The sequence below is a fragment of the Neolamprologus brichardi genome, chromosome 18, assembly GCF_056152115.1.
Source record: "Neolamprologus brichardi isolate AB-2024 chromosome 18, ASM5615211v1, whole genome shotgun sequence".
Classification (NCBI taxonomy): Eukaryota; Metazoa; Chordata; class Actinopteri; order Cichliformes; family Cichlidae; genus Neolamprologus; species Neolamprologus brichardi.
This window is the reverse complement of record NC_142121.1, coordinates 1,660,001-1,678,532: the sequence shown is the minus strand read 5'-3', so window position 1 is coordinate 1,678,532 and position 18,532 is coordinate 1,660,001. Positions and strand designations below refer to the sequence as shown.

Genomic DNA, 18,532 nt, shown 5'->3' with positions numbered 1-18,532 from the left:
CATCTCATAGTACACAGAGTCTTACTAAGGATGAGACCTTCTATCAATATGCAAACAAGTATAGACTCTAAGCATATATGATTGTGTTTCTAAGTACAAATGTCAATTCTAAAATCTCACTCTGACACAGCGTTTGTTCACAGTTCAAACATTTATTCAAACAGTTTTTAAATTTACACTCAGTGACTCAACACAGTGCTTGTAGTTTGGTCAGCAGCCCAACAGAGGGCGCTCCCTTCCAGCAGAGGCAGCATGAAGAACTTCAGCCGTGTGAAACCAGCTCGTGTGACTGAACTGCAGCTGTTTGTAACAATGTTTGAATGTTTCCAGTGAAGCTGTGCTCCTTTAGTCTGTGCATTTACTACATTACACATTATTTTATTAGAATCATTGAATCTGGCAGTTCTGAGCTCTGTATTCACACTGTGAGTTACAGCAAGAGCTGATTTTTAAAACTCTGCTGACATTTTAAATCTTTCTTCCTCCTTTCAGATCAACATAAACTTTATGATCCTTGAGGGGCAATTTGCTTTGTAGCAGCAGCATAAACACACGACAAATACAGCCAAAAAACACAAATCCCATAATAGAATTTAAAAAATCTACATTTAAATCTATTTGTTCTGCAACGAGGTGAAGAATAGCTCGTCCCTGAAGGCAACAGCTGATACTCACAGAGGATGTGAGCTGTCACCCCGAATCCTTCCTGCCTTCAGGGTCGCCCTCCCTCTACACAGGAGGGCAACATCATTTAGCTTTATACCTGCTGTTTGCTGTCTAACAATGTGCTCCAGCTTCTTCTTATTCTTCAACCTAAGAGACCCAAACACGCCTTTATTGTAGCTTCTAATGTGAACTCTGATGACCAGGATGGAAACAGATTATAACAGCTGTTTCAGGGTTTCAGTGAATTTTGCTTGTGTGCTTTTAAAAACTCCTCAGCTGTAGATGTTTAATAAATAATAATCAAATCACTTTTAATTACATTTAGGAGCCCTGTAACCCCAAATGGTACAAATACATTCTATCCTCCATCAGCCAGTCCTGTCATTAGGTTGTGTTTGATTAAACAGAGACATGAATCCCTTGTCGTGTCAGGAGCTGCACGCTGTGGTGACCTGCTTTGTTTTTAAAGTAATATAATTTGAGCTCTGATTCATTAATAATTACTCAAACCTGCTGGATTAGCTTTAAGATCATGGTCACATGATCATGAGTTTGTGAGTGTAATGTTCTCATTAACATAAAAAGTTGAACTGCACGATGATTTTGGTGAACAGGCCTCTCAGTCAGTCAGCATCACTGATCTGCTTCAGTCTCATGTCAGCTCATCAGATAATGCCTGCATGCTTCTACACTGTCTGCTGTTTGAAAACAGATTTCACTGCATTTAATACCAACTTGAAGTTAAATGTGACTGAACAACATCAGAGGTAGAAGAAGCACAGATAGGTGTGGTCTGAAGACAGATGAACACAGCGTATGAGAAATATCAATGTTATCGTTACAGTCAGATTCATAACTTACTGAACAAAGACACAAGGTCTATAGTTTTGTCTCTGTAAACTACCACAGTGGATTTTAAATAAATAAAAATAAAAGAATCAGAATCAAGTTCATATTTTTAGCTTTAATTCACGTTTGTGAATTAAAGTAAATGTTTAAGAATTACAGACATTTCTATACACAGTCCCTCATTTTCAGAGACTCTAAACTGAGTAACAAGTAGTTTGGTACTAAAACATTGTTGATGCTCAGGCTTGTGTGGAGCTTTCTGTGTGTTTGACTGTGAGGTGTCTGAAGAGAAAACATATGAAGACATTCAGGAGTTTAAGATGATCGTCCAGAAAATTCCAAAATGTCATTGAGGATTCAATGAAAATGGAGGATGGGACAAAACCAATGTTGATAAATTCTCCTGCAGATTTTATGGAGACGTTTGTCTTCAGAAAAAACATCAGTCTGGTAAGATGCTGTAGAAGATTACCAAAGCCTGCAGGAGTTACTGGGAGACAAAGCTGTACCAGTGAAGTGACATGTTTAAACTCTTCTGCTGCTAAACTCGTCCGTCAGGTCAGGATAGGATCAGTTCAAGAAGCACAGAGAGTCCTGGAGGACTTCAGAACGAGTGGATGGACTGTAAAGAGACAGAAACCTGCACATTAATGACAACATCAACACAACAAAGCCTCTGCCCACTGCTGGTGACAAATGACAAAATGTTTAAGAAGCATCAAACGTTGTTTAAATAGTTGAATTTGATCTCTGTGCTGCAGACTTCATCATCCACACAAGATCAGCTCGTCTGTCCAAGTAGATGGAGGTCAGAGGGTGACCTGTGATCCCTGCATGATTCCTTCAGCTCAGTTTTTTACCTGCTGTGATGTCATAGAAATGTAGTTAGTGATGAAATGTTGAGATGAAGCTGCAGTTTGTGGCCTGAGCCGACATCACGATGGGACTGTGTGGTTCAGAGCCGGCCTGAATGATTAATAGATCATAAACACATCACAGCTCAGATATACTAACAATAAACTTCTGCTTTATTACTCTGAATCTTTTGTCATTATGTCAAAACCACATCAAATGAATAAATAAATAAATATATGTGTGTGTTTGTGTTGAGTCATTACTGTTGTAATGTTTGGATGTTGCCTGTTGCCTCAGCAACACAAACCTTTGTTGGTGGGATGTGAGAATCTTAAAATAAAAGCAGCATTTAAACAGCTTTAATTACAGCCTCATAATGAAAACAGTTTATAATATTTCATAAAATTTGACTCGACGTCCTGTTTCTGTGACTAAAAACAGCAACAGCCTCATTTAGAACAAACTGGTTGTTGAAGGTTTCTGCTTTTATAAATCAGATTAACTCACTTTCTGAAGTATTTTATAAATCAGATCTTTCATCTTCACCGAAGGTTTTCTCTGTCTGAAGTTTGTTTTTATAATATTTGACACTCTTCTGAAAATGAACCATAGAGGAAAAATTTATTTCTTCCCTGCTGAATCTGTACGTTTGCTCACTTATAAAGAAATGAACAGTCTCTAATATTTATGAAAGTTTTAACCTAAAATCCAGGAAAAACACATTATTGTCTTTAAGCATTTGATCCTCTAACATCCAACCAGAGTTACTACAGACTGAGGCGCAGAGATTATAATCAATAATCAATCAATTACAGATTATCCTGATCACAATTTGTTATGTGTATAAGTGTCATACTCAGCATTTCTCTTTGTCCAATCACAGCGAGTTTTGTTGATGTCAAAGAGCTTGATTTTGTCAAGGTCCGACGGTCCCCACCAGTTGGCCTGCCCGTGATGTTGTGTTCTCACTCCCTCTCCCCTCTCTCTCTGTTTGTTTACGTCCGTCGGGGGCGCGCGCTCCTGGGAGCGAAATAAAACACTGTTGAACCATGTGTGAAATAAATGAATAAATGAAGAATGATGTTTACAAAATCAACCACCAGGATGGATTTAAAATCCCGTTCTCTCTGACCATTATTGACACTCCAGGCTTTGGAGATACAAGAGGCATAGAAAGAGACAGAGAGACCTCCAGTTCTAGAGGCGATCAATGCTGCAGGAGTCCCATGTCCTAAAACAAAAGACCGCCGGCTCACTTCAAATTCAATAATTCAGCACTTTTAGCAAACAACAGATCAGCCGAACGAGACAGTATGAGTGATGATGATGATGAAGGAGACTTTGATCAGATGTTTTGGAAAATGGGGACAAAAAGTATGAAGAAGTTTTTTGCTGCTCTGAATAAAATAGAAACCAAAAGCTTGACACTGACAAAGGAAGTCCTCAGAGAAAGAAAGCAGCTCGAGATTTCAGTTGAGAATCTGCAGGAGCAGGTGAAACTTGGGTTAGCCAAGCTTGAGGAGATAAAAGAGACGAGTGATAAACTTAACATATATGGAGCAGAGAGGAGGCGATACCTGGGAATGGAGAAGATGATTGCTGAAAAACTGGAGGCTGAATATGAAACGTTACAGGTTGAAGTGATGAAACTGATGGAGAAATCTTCTAAGTGTCTGAACAGACTCAAAGAGACATCACTGAAGACAAACACTCTGTCCACTCCAGAGTACATCGACGTGCTTATTGAAGGAGAGAAATCTGAAGGCAAAGAAGGCTGAAAGAGACGAGTTGAGTCTCTGATGTCCATGAAGGAAAAAGCAGAGCTCATGGCTAAAATAGAGAAAGGAGAGAAACTCCTTCACTGAACATTCATGTGATCACAAAGAAGAACGAGGAAAAGATCAAGATCAGTTTGACCTCAGTCGATGAAGACAAACGACACATGTAAAAAAACTCTTATTTACTGTTTGCTTCCTGATAAGATCTCATTTTAAAATTGATTTATCTTTAACATAGAAGTGTGATTATTGGAGTGGACTTTACAATGTTCAACCTTTTACTTTTTCCTTTCAGCTTCTTTATATTCTTTACGTTTGATCTAATATTAAGTTTATTTTCTCAGTGACTCCTGATGTTGATGTTTATGGAGTTTTTAATGTGTTGATTTTTATGCTTTTATTTAAAAAGTGTAATTTTACTTTTTGTTTACTTTCCTGTAATTTTTCTGGATTTTTCTGTTGCTTCATAAAACACAGTAAATGTTTATCAGCTATCAAACGTAGTTTTACTAACTCACAGGTGTCATTTACACATTCACAGCTTCATTTTCATTTACTTCCTGTCCACTCGTTTTTAAATTTACACTCAGTAACTTAACACAGTGCTTGTAGTTCGGCCAGCAGCCCAGCAGAGGGCGCTCCCTTCCAGCAGAGTCCTCAGTAATGTCTGACAGTGAGGCAGCATGAAGAACTTCAGCCAACTGAAACCAGCTCGAATGTTTCCAGTAAAGCTGTGCTCCTTTAGTCTCTGTGCATTTACTACATTACACATTATTTTATTAGAATCATTGAATCTGGCAGTTCTGAGCTCTGTATTCTAGTGATGGGATTTCCGGCTCTTTTTAGAGAACCGGCTCTTTCAGCTCCGAACCGGCTCTTCAGGTTGTTTTGTTTCTTTAATTAATTTATTATTAACAATAATATAAAATTATGCACAAAAGGAATTACTAATGTAAAAAAAAAGTGGTTTTATTTATATATGTTTATATATAAATATATGCGGTGGCATGTACTTGCTCATAGGGGGTCATATGATTGTTGGGCTTTTCTCTGTATCTATGAAGCGCCTTGAGGCGACATTTGTTGTGATTTGGCGCTATATAAATAAAATTGAATTGAATTGAATTGAATGTACAAACTCCAAAACACATTTCTAGCGTTAACTGAACTTCCAAAACAGCTACCTAGATCACTTAAATTACACAATTGAAAGCATGTGTGTATTGTTTGTGTATACACAAGCACTCATATATATTCAAATAATAATAATTTTTTAAAAAAGTTCATTTACCTGTTACTACCACACACCAAATCCGGTTGTTGGTACTTGCTGCCTTCTGTAGCCACGAGGTAACAAAAGCTCAACACTGCCCCCTAGCATCCTGGAGCACTTCTGTTGTGTTTTTTACGTGTTTTGAATTTGTACGTGTTTTGGAGTTTGTACGTGCTTTGTCTCTAGGGGCCACCGTAAATATACTTTTATTTATTCACTCCACATAAAATGTAATAAATAAATAATATAATACAAAAACCAACTATTCACATTTCAACTTTTAACTATTTAAATTTTCAGCTTTGATAATTAGAATTTGATCAACTGGTCCTGAATCCAATTGACACCCTCTTCTCAACGAGAAGCCTGAGGTCGGGGGAGCCCGACTATCCTGGAGGGACATTCCCTGCCACATACATGATGGACAGGTGGAGGAACTGGAGGGTCATGTGCCTGGCGGGACGGTCGATTTAGGACAGGAGGAGTATCTACCTTTTCGGAACCATGATAACAGGGTTCTTGCTGATCTTAGCTGGCTTGGACTTGTGTGGTGGACCGAGTTGAAAACAGGAGGAGTCACAGAAATTATTTGAAAAATAGGGTTGCCATTTAACCCTCTATAGGCAGGCGTTGCAGATTTGCAACAAGTAAAAACTAAAAACCTGATTACCCCACATACATATTTTATGAGGTTTTTTTACTCAGAAGTACCACTGCAGGTATTCTTTTGTGCATTAGCAACAAAATCTTAATTTGAGCCTGAGAGGGTTAAACCAAAAATTATATTTACAAAAGTAATAAATGTTGAGCTCATAAAATAGGTAAAAGAAACAAAACTCAACTCATGTAAAACCGCAACTTAACAAACCAACTGACTGCCCAAACAAACATAACTGACCTAAACATGAAATGACACACAAGGATTTATCTAATGGCTGATCAGACCACTATGACACATGAGGGGTAACTAAACAAAACACAACTGTAAACAAAAAACAATGCAGTACAGTCTGGTTTGATAATAAACTAAACACCAAAGAAGAAAATCAAAAACATTAAACCCTAAACTCAAATATTTAATTAAGGGCAACTACTTTGTTTTTACATTAAAGAAAACACACATTCCCCCCCTTCAGCAGGAAGTGGTGGTGCAGTCCAATTATCCCTGTTGCATTTAATGCTTTCAAACCCTGGCCACCACATTTTGTTTGGCAACGACTTCAGAGTGTGGCCATGGGTTTGTCCATCACAACCACGTTTCTGATGATCACCATCATCCCATGAGGCAAGCATGGAGCTCCAGACCGAGAGCGACTGATGGTCGTTTGATATTTCTTCCATTTCTAAAGAATCACACAACACACACAACAGTTGTCACCTTCTCACCGAGGTTCCTGCTGATGTCTAGAAGAACGTTCCTGGCTTCTTCAGGTCTACGGTCTTATCTGACATCCTCTGACAGATTTATGGTCAGATTTATAGATGTGAAACTGTGAGTGTTAAAAAAACATTTCCTGAAGATGAAAGTTGAATTTCAATATGTTTTTTTTTCTCTTTGTGCACCAATCTGTTCAGTAATGTTTAATTAATGTGCTTGTTAATATTACTTGAATGTTGTCTGTCATGATCAGTAGCAGCAGCTGCAGTGTGTTGGTGCTACAAGGGGGCAGCAGAGTTTAAAGCCGCAGATATCAGACCGTTTGGGGTTGGAGTTGTTTCCTCTCAGAGACCAAGAGGCAGACGACAGAACAACTTCAGAGGATCGGCGACCTCTGCTGTGAGTACACTGTGTGTCATCATAATGAATGCTAAATGATCCAGGTTGATCAGTTAAAGAGGCATTTCAGTCAGACAGACTGTCTGTCTTCATTCAGGGAGGGAAACACTTTCCCTCCCTGAATGAAGACAGACAGTCTATTTAATCCCAAATGTGGGATGACTGTGTCACTAATGTGTGAGTGTCGATGATAGTCTGTGGAAAACAAAAAGCAAAAAGAAACCAAAACAAACAAACTCCCACCTACTGGGGAGGAGAGAGAGAGAAGGTTACAGGGTGTGGTCCAACAGTCAGATTTCCTCAGGAAAGACGATAGCTGAGTGGTCAGAGCGCGCTTTGAATAGTCCAAAAATGACCTCTTACCTCCTTCTCCTTAACATTTTTTCTTCATCACAGTGGGAAACATTGCAAGGTCAAGGAAAGGTATTAAGGAGGATTTTTAAGGACTTAAAAACAAGAAGAAACTACACTCTTAGAAACGATGTGTTAAAAAATGACACAAAAAATGTGTTGTTACACTATTAACACATTTTGTGTGAATTTTAACATAACATGTGTAAGAAAATGTGTAAACATTGAAAAAATGTGTAAAACGCTTAACACACTTGATGTGTTGCACAGTTTAACACATTTTGTGTGTTATTTTCAGAATCTTACAACAGGACCTAAAATTAGCAGCTCAGTAATTTGATGCTAGCCCTGTGTTTAGTGAAATAAATTGTAGATTAACAATGTATTATAACTATATTAACTGAATAAATAAAATGTTTAGTTATTGTTTGTTTTCCATAATCCTTTCCTCATTACTTTCAACAAATAAAACATTTTATAATGTAATGTGGACCAAGTTGTGTATGGTGTACTAAAATTCTGAAAGAGGATTAATTTTTTATTTCTCAATATGTGTGGCATACCAATTAATGGCCATGGCTATACTATAAGCATAAGTATCCACAAAGAACAGGCTTAATTTTGACCGTAACATGTGAATACAATTGAAGCAAAAGTAGGAAATTAAATGAGTAAGAATACACATGCTGAAAATTGAAACAAAATCTGCCCAGCAACATGACATACCAGCGGCGGGAAGGGGGCGCTATCTTTCGCGCCACTGAGACAAAGGAGGCAAAGATGGACGTTACGTCGCCTAGTATGTTGTCAGACCTTACAGTAAGTATCATTTACCAGTTTATCTTAATGTACTGAAAATATGCCGGGTTTCTGGAAGAATGTGAATTTATATAAAATATAGGAGTTATGTAGGAGTTTTGAGTTTAAGTTAATTACTTCTTAACTATACCTAGCTAACCTTAATGTAACAGTCTTGCTAACATATCCTACTCTTAATTTTATTATTAGTTCTTGGCTTTCGTGCCATACTTCATTAGAGTTAATGTGTTTTGGTAGTATTTTTATGTATTACTTTATTCATGTATTTATCTATTTACTTTATTTATGTATTAGAGTATTCAGAAATTGCTCTTAAAACCAGTGTGGTAGTTGGCTAGCGGCTCCGACAGGCATTTTGTTGTATATGAGCAACGCAGAGTCAGCACCTAACCGTAGCAGTGTTGTGTAAAATGACAATATTGTCGTTAGCTCTGAATAGAGCAAATGTAGTTATCACCGCGACCATTCGTTTACTAGCACAGAATAGGAATAAAGACTGAGTAACTTTAACATGAAATATACCTCATATTGACAGAGATAATTATTTTTTCAAGCAGTTAAAGCAGTTTTTGCATCTAGTATGATTAACTAAAGTATGTGCACATTCTTTTTTAAGGCTTATTGCTGGAAACATGCTCTGATATAGTTTCTTTTTTATGCAGAACTTCTGAGGAAGTAATAGTCAGTGTTAATAAAAAAACAAACAACAGCAACTTGACCATGCAAACTATCTTACTTATTTAGTCATGTGTTTCATTTTTTCAGCACACATATGACAACTTAGAATCTGTCAAAGTCCTTGTAACCACTTTTATAGATGAGAAAGAAATTTGTAAAAAAAAAAATTCTTATTGTCAGCAGTGCCACAGACATCATAGGTCAAAGCCAAGCTCAGCACATGGGCTGTGTGCTTGATAGGTTGCTAAAGTATAACACTGATTTCATGGAATATATTGATGTTGACAGTGAGGTAGACGTTAAGGACTTTGATAGATTCCATATCGTCCTGTCAGCCGGAGGGCCACCGATGGAAACCTCTCTTGGGGAGATTAGACAAAGTCAGGTACACTTTGCATTTCTCCAGTTTCCTAAGTCATGAAATGTGTTTTAACAGTTATTAACTATTAGTCAGGATCAGATTTATTCACCAAGTAGCAACTAGAAGATAAAATCAATTTATTTATTATTCAGAATTTCTTTTAGTCATTGCGTTATAATCACGGTAATTAAGGTAATTCTGCTGCAGCTTTTTGAGTAAACTCGTGCTTCTATGCTCTGTGGAAATTTGCTGTCATAACTTTGAAGATTATTGCAGAGAGGTAAAGTGTCTGGTGTTGCCTTTACACAGTCTACCATTACCACAGAAGAACAAAGTCAACCCCTGAAGTCACTCAGAAAAGCCCCACAGATTCATAAGGAGTATGAAACCTGTTGGTGCCATCGAGGAAGCTCCTTGTGAAGACTTACATTGGGGATTTGGTGGAGAGGTGTGGTTAGTAAGTATAGCACTTTACTGTACTTTGTTAAAATTTTGTAATGAATGTTTTCCTTTAAAAATGCTGAAGTAAATACAGAAGTAAAAAAGTTTACCTTTGTTTTCCAGTTACCCTCTTAGTGCAGAGAAGCTAACTGTAGCAAAAAGCATCATCACCACTTTTCCATCCCTGAGTGGCAGGAGAGGGGGAAGGATTTGTAAGTAAATTTAGCATTTTAATAATGTAAATTCCACTACATACTGTAAACTGCACTTGTTCCCACTTACTGTGTATCGTTTAACCTTTACCTAATTATTTATTAGAGCTTTTTTTCTCAGTTAAAATTGCTCAGCTGTTACCCATATACCTCTGTCCTTTCTTCCTCAGGAGCATTATTATGATCCAGTCTCTCATTGTGGATTCTTAGAGACTAAACTGCGCAACCTTAGACGGAATCTCGACCAGGGGCAGAGACGTTATAAGAAGCGAAAAGTAACAGATGACTGTGGTGAAGACAAGAAGCTCAGGCGAGAGGATGGGAATACCAGCAGCACAGATGAGTGGGTCACCCAAGTTATTGCGGCCCTCAGCTGAGAACCTTCCAATTATCATGTCAGGCATGGAGGAAACATACACCAGTCTCAGAGCCTGGAATATTCGGAGAGTACCCACGGTTGTTGGACATGCCAAGTCTGGTAAGTTGCTTGGTTTCCTGGTAATGGTTTATGTACTCCTTCTCCACTCAGTTGTGTTTTGCATACAAAGTATGTAACAGGAGTCGATACATTTGGAGGTATGTTTATGAGCTCCTAGTGAATATTTTGAAAGTTTTATAACTTCAGAGTTTGATCATTACTCACTGGGCACTGATTACAATGAGCATCACTTTTCACATGGTCCAAAATCTTAGTCGTACCACCAAATGACTATCTAATAGTAGGGACATCAAATGACAATGCAGAAAGTGCTGCTCGTGGAAGTGAAAACCCTACAAAATATCACCTAAATCTGTATGAAACTCTGCTTTCAGCAGCACAATTTTCAGCAAAAAAGCTCTACAGGACAAACCGCAGACAGACAAAATAAGAAATTGTCTGCTAGAAAGTTGAACATCAGCTAAAAAGTCCTAATTTTTTCTCAGGGTCTGATGGGACCAAATCATAGCTAAAATTAAGGAATAATGGTCTTGTATTCAAATACCACTCCAAGTAAATTGTTATGTTTCACTGTGTAGGTAAGCTTGATGTGGAATGGGTAACAGAAATGTGATACTGTAAAGTTTGATTTTAGCCATACAGCTACCAAATGGACAGAATGTACTTTTGATTTAATCTGTTTAATGCTTCATTTTAAACGTAAACACCTTTTTTCTTTCCATAAGCTGGACTTGGAGTTTGGCAATCTTACAGGAGGAAAGGTGGACCTATTTTTGCAAAAATGGGAAGCCAGTGTCATTCCGAAGCTCAAATCATATTTATATATATATATATATATATATATATATATATATATATATATATATATATATATATATATGAATATATATATATATATATATATATATATATATATATATATATATATATATATGAATATATATATGAATATATATATATATATATATGAATATATATATATATATATATATATATATATATATATATATATATATATATATATGAATATATGAATATATATATATATATATATATATATATATATATGAATATATATATATGAATATATGAATATATATATATATATGAATATATATATATATATATATGAATATATATATTCATATATTCATATATATATTCATATATATATGAATATATATATATATATATATATATATATTCATATATATATATTCATATATATATATGAATATATATATATTCATATATATATATATATATTCATATATGAATATATATATATATATATATATATATATATATTCATATATGAATATATATATATATATATGAATGATTGCCCTTTTTTCATTTTTTTGACATTTTAATGATCTAGAAAGATAGAAAGCTAGTCAGATATGAATTTTGTTTGATTTTGTCAAGTAAAAATTGTGATATAGCTTTGGCTAAAATTGAATTTAAAACATTTTATTTGAAAAGATTCTGACAGCTGTTGTTCATTTAGTTTGTAATGATTTATAATATGCCAGATAAAAAATGGAATTCAATAAATGTATAATATATACCCATCTTTTTTCTCCTTTTTTTTAAAAAAAATTGAAATGTACACATTTTAACACATCTTTGTGTCAAAATAACACATCCTTGTGTTTACATTTTTTTTAACACAGAAAATGTGTTAAAGGAGCAGACACATTAATTGTGTTAAAACTGACACATCATGTGTTGTCCCTAATCTGATGCAGCACATGTGTTAAAATTTAACTCATGATGTGTCAATTTTAACGAATCCATTCTAAGAGTGTACAGTGACAGAAGATGGACTACAAAATGTGCATCTCACTCTGTGTTCTTCAATTTATATGTTATTACCACTCACAACTATATAAAAAAAAAATCATGGTAGCAAACATAGTTATAGTTGAGTAATATAACACTGAGATTTATGTAATTGTATAATAAGGGCCCAAAAACTGCAGGTAATAATATGGAAATGCAGCCCGGTAGTAAGGTGGTAATAGTTCGGCAACAAGGCAGAAACAAGGTTTATCAGAAAAACTTAGGAGCGTCTTCTCCAAACATGATATACCAGTGTACCCAGCAACACACTCAGACAGAAACTGTTCATCCCAAAGACAAAACTCCTAAACACAAACTTAACAACGTGGTGTATGCTGTACAGCAGCGGTCCCCGGGCCCCGGACCGGTACCGGGCCGCGAGAGTTGAGGCTCATACCGCACAGAAAAAATAAATAACTTACATTAATTTCATTTTATTTATTATCTGACTCTGAACAGTGTTTTATTTTGAAAAAGACTGAATTCTCTCATTTACGTCCGTCTATGACTGACTCTTGATGCATGTCAAGATACATTAGTAGCTAATATTAAACCTACAAGCTAGCAAAATGAGTAAAAAACAGATGTCTTTGGAGGGTTTCTTTGCAAAGGGAAAAAGGCCCAGTGAGAAGACAGAAGAAGAGTGTGTGACAACCACTAAGAAAAAGAAAGCTGCATTTAACAGACAATACTAAAATACCTACTTGAAATATGGATTTATCGCGACAGGTGATTCCCACACACCAAGCCCGCTCTGCATAATATGCGGCGACAGGCTCTCCAATAAGGCAATGAAGCCTTCAAAACTGCTTCGTCACTTGGAGACCAAGCACCCAACATTAAAAAAACAAGCCTTTGGAGTATTTTGAAAGAAAAAAGCGGGAACAACAGGGACAGAAGCAATTACTGAGGGCCTCCACAACAACAAATACAGGTGCACTGAGAGCATCATACTTGGTGGCTAACCGTATTGCTAAGGCTAAAAAGTCATTCACTATTGGTGAAGAATTGATCCTTCCTGCCACTAAAGACATTTGCTGTGAACTTTTTGGGGAGGTGGCGGCTGAAAGGATAGCACAGGTGCCTCTGTCGGCTAGCACTGTTACTCGTCGCATTGATGAAATAGCACATTGAGACAGAGTTGTTGGAGAAAATTAATACATCACCATGGTACGCTTTGCAGGTTGATGAGTCTACAGATGTGGACAATAAGGCAATACTACTTGTTTATGTGCGATACCTTTATCAGGAGGATGCTGCTAATAAAGTTACACAATTACACAGTGAATTCGCGTGTAATATTATATTTACAAAATACCACAGTTTTTGTCTTGGTCATATCATTTTATTTTGTTGTATTTATCCGTGACACCTGCCGGTCCGTGAAAATATTGTCTGACATTAAACCGGTCCGTGACGCAAAAAAGGTTGGGGACCGATGCTGTACAGTGCAGCGAGGAATGCCCAGACCTCTACATTGGAGAGACCAAACAGCCACTTCACAAGCGCATGGCACAACACAGAAGAGCCACCTCCACAGGACAAGACTCAGCAGTCCATCTGCATCTAAAGGTCAAAGGTCACTCTTTCGAGGATGCCAATGTTCACATTTTGGACAGAGAGGACAGATGGTTTGAAAGAGGAGTGAAAGAAGCCATCTATGTCCACTGTGAGCGACCATCTTTGAACAGAGGCGGTGGTTTACGACACCAACTGTCTGCCATCTATAATCCAGTTTTGAGATCCTTCCCAGACGCCTTAACGCCCACTCACATCCTGGGCCATCTGACCTCAGGAAATCACATGATAAGGTGGAGCCAGGTTTCACAATGAACTCACCCGAAACCCTGTCTGATTGGGACCCACACCCAGTTTCACACCTTGGCTCATGTGATTAGGTAGAGGATCATCAGGGGGTCCTTTGTCCCTCTTTGGGGGGAAACTCCCACTGGGTTTAAATCTGGGACTCCCCACCATTTGACCCTAGAACTGAAGAAGCTTCTCAGGTTAGAGATGAAACGTCTTCAAGCAACTTAAAGAAGTCCAGACGCTTTTCTTTCCAAGCTCCTTAGGTTACAAACAACAGTACACATGGGCACCACCTGTAACCTGACAGTGTTACTTTGAAATAATTTTTAATAATTACGTCAAAGGCTGAGAGAATCCGAAAGCTAAAAGGTGGAAATCTTATAAGAATTTATTTTCTAAAGCAGCTAAAACTCAGTAAGAACTAAAATATGTTTAAGAATTAATTCAACAATTTTTTATAACACACATAACGTTTAATCAACAGTCCTTAAATACAAACACAGCAACATGAATTCAATTCAATTCAATTTTATTTATATAGCGCCAAATCACAACAAAAGTCTCCTCAAGGCGCTTCATAGATACAGAGAAAAGCCCAACAATCATAGTGACCTCCAATTGGCGTAACCGGGTGTCATTACTGCCGACGTGAATTATGATTTTATTGAATTTACGTTTACCCTTAGCCAGCAGTTTTAAATTTCCTTCAATGTCGCCTGCTCTGGCCCCTGGAAGACAACTGACTATGGTTGCCGGTGTCTCTAGCTTCACATGTCTGAGAACAGAATCACCAATTACCAGAGTTTGACCCCCAGCGGGTGTGTCACCGAGTGGGGAAAAACGGTTAGACACATGAACGGGTTGGTGGTGTACCTGGGCTTCTGTTTAGGACTACGCTTCCTCCTCACCGTTACCCAGCCGTCTTTCCCCAGCTGCTTGGGGTTTGCCGGGGAACAGCTAGCGGGGCCTACGCTATCTTCGGCTGCACCAGCTACAGGGGCCTGGCTAGCTAAGGGTGAGAGCAGGGTGCAAAGCCGAGTCTCCAGTTCAGTAATCCTGGCCTCCAGAGCTGCAAATATGCTACATTTGTTACAGATATCATTACTGCTAAAGGAGGCCGAGGAGTAACTAAACATCTGACACAATGAGCAAGAAGCATGAATAACTTTGATGTTTTTTTCTCACAGATTCCTGTGTGTCCATAGTGGTTAGTGTTGTTCTCTAACATGTGGAAGGTCCTACTGTTTTTGGTTTTGTATATAAATTTATTTACTTATAATTAATTATACAATTAATTTAGTTTAATTAATCAATAAAGAGTTTTAATGCCTGAACCTGCAGCTGTTTGCTTTCCAGTGGATCCACAGCTGTGCAGGATCACCATCTACTGATGTAATAAGGTTTTACCTTAGTATGTAAATGTAATTCAATTCAATTCAATTCAATTTTATTTATATAGCGCCAAATCACAACAAATGTCGCCTCAAGGCGCTTCATAGATACAGAGAAAAGCCCAACAATCATATGACCCCCTATGAGCAGCACTTTGGCGACAGTGGGAAGGAAAAACTTCCTTTTAACAGGAAGAAACCTCCAGCAGAACCAGGCTCAGGGAGGGGCGGGGCCATCTGCTGCGACCGGTTGGGGTGAGAGAAGGAAGACAGGATAAAAGACATGCTGTGGAAGAGAGACAGAGGTTAATAACAGATATGATTCAATACAGAGAGGTCTATTAACACATAGTGAGTGATAAAGGTGACTGGAAAGGAAAAACTCAATGCATCATGGGAATCCCCCGGCAGCCTACATCTATTGCAGCATAACTAAGGGAGGATTCAGGGTCACCTGGTCCAGCCCTAACTATATGCTTTAGCAAAAAGGAAAGTTTTAAGCCTAATCTTAAAAGTAGAGATAGTGTCTGTCTCCCGAATCCAAACTGGAAGCTGGTTCCACAGAAGAGGGGCCTGAAAACTGAAGGCTCTCCCTCCCATTCTACTTTTAAATACTCTAGCAACAACAAGTAGGCCTGCAGAGCGAGAGCGAAGTGCTCTAATAGGGAAATATGGTACTACAAGGTCATTAAGATAAGATGGGGCCTGATTATTTAAGACCTTGTATGTGAGGAGCAGGATTTTGAATTCAATTCTGAATTTAACAGGAAGCCAATGAAGGGAAGCCAAAACAGGAGAAATATGCTCTCTCTTTCTAGTCCCTGTCAGTACTCTTGCTGCAGCATTTTGGATTAACTGAAGGCTTTTCAGTGAGTTTTTTGGACATCCTGATAATAATGAATTGCAGTAGTCCAGCCTGGAAGTAATAAATGCATGAACTAGTTTTTCAGCGTCACTCTGAGACAGGATATTTCTAATTTTAGAGATGTTGCGCAAATGGAAGAACGCAGTCTTACATATTTGTTTAATATGTGCGTTGAAGGACATATCCTGGTCAAAAATGACTCCAAGGTTCCTCACAGTGTTAATGGAGGCCAAGGTAATGCCATCCAGAGTAAGAATCTGGTTAGATACCATATTTCTAAGCTTTTCAGCGCCGAGTACAATGACCTCAGTTTTATCTGAGTTAAGAAGCAGAAAGTTAGTGGCCATCCAAGTCTTTATGTCTTTAAGACATTCCTGCAGTTTAACTAATTGGAGTGTGTTATCTGGCTTCATGGACAGATAGAGCTAGGTGTCATCTGCATAGCAGTGAAAGTGTATGCTATGTCTTCTAATGATGCTGCCTAGGGGAAGCATGTATAATGTAAACAGAATTGGTCCTAGCACTGAACCCTGTGGAACTCCATAATTAACCTCAGTGTGTGAAGAGGACTCTCCATTTACATGCACAAATTGGAGTCTATTAGATAGATATGATACAAACCACTGCAGTGCAATACCTGTAATACCTACAGCATGTTCTAATCGCTCTAATAGGATATTATGGTCAACAGTATCGAATGCTGCACTAAGGTCAAGAAGGACAAGCACAGAGATGAGTCCACTGTCAGAGGCCATAAGAAGATCATTTGTAACCTTCACTAAAGCTGTTTCTGTGCTGTGATGAACTCTGAAACCTGACTGAAACTCTTCAAATAAACCATTCCTCTGCAGATGATCAGTTAGCTGTTTGACAACTACTCTTTCAAGGATTTTTGATATGAAAGGAAGGTTGGAGATTGGCCTATAATTAGCTAAGACTGCTGGGTCTAGAGATGGCTTTTTGAGTAAAGGTTTAACTGCAGCCACCTTGAAGGCCTGTGGTACATAGCCGATTATTAGAGATAGGTTGATCATATATAAGATCGAAGAATTAATCAATGGCAGGACTTCTTTGAGCAGTTTTGTAGGAATGGGGTCTAAAAGACACGTTGATGGTTTGGAGGAAGTAATTATTGAAGTTAACTCAGAAAGATCGATTGGAGAAAAAGAGTCTAACTTAACATCAATGGAACTAAGAGTAGCTTTAGATAATATTACATCTGTGGGATGATTATTGGTAATTTTTTCTCTAATGATAAAAATTTTATTTGTGAAGAAGTTCATGAAGTCATCACTAGTTAACGTTAAAGGGATGGTTAGCTCAAAAGAGCTCTGACTTTTTGTCAGCCTGGCTACAGTGCTGAAGAGAAACCTGGGGTTGTTCTTATTTTCTTCAATCAGTGAGTAGTAAGCTGTTCTGGCTTTGCGGAGGGCTTTCTTATAAAGCAACAAACTATTTCTCCAGGCTAAATGATGATCCTCTAAATTTGTGACACGCCATTTCCTCTCCAGATTACGAGTCATCTGCTTTAGGGTACGTGTTTGAGAATTATACCACGGGGTCAGGTACTTCTGATTAGAGACCTTAGTTTTCACTGGAGCTACAGTATCCAGAGTCGTACGTAGTGAGGAGGTGAAATTATTAACAAGATAATCGACCTCTGTTGGGGTAGCGTTCAGATAGCTGCTCTGCTCTGTGTTGGTACAGGGCATTGACGATGATAACAGTGGCTGGATTATATTCTTAAACTTAGTTACAGCGCTTTCAGAAAGACATCTACTTTGATAAAGTCCACTCTCCACTGCTGCGTAATCAATTATTGTAAATGTAAATGTTATCAAGAAATGATCAGACAGGAGAGGGTTTTCAGGAAACACTGTTAAATGTTCAGTTTCTATGCCATATGTTAAAACAAGATCTAGAGTGTGATTAAAGTGGTGGGTGGGTTCTTTTACAGTTTGAGAGAAACCAATTGAGTCTAACAACAGATTAAATGCCATGTTGAGGCTGTCATTTTTAGCATCAACATGGATGTTAAAATCACCCACAATAATTATTTTATCTGAGCTCAGAACTAAATCAGATATAAAGTCTGAGAAATCAGACAGAAACTCTGTGTAAGG

At 37.7% G+C, this 18,532-nt stretch overlaps 2 pseudogenes; both read left to right on the top strand.

Annotated features, from left to right (window-relative positions):
- The first annotated feature begins 3,409 nt into the window (after positions 1–3,409).
- Positions 3,410–18,532, top strand: part of LOC148097239 (uncharacterized) — a 25,538-nt pseudogene continuing 10,415 nt past the window's right edge.
- Positions 8,267–10,515, top strand: LOC148097240 (uncharacterized; annotated as a pseudogene).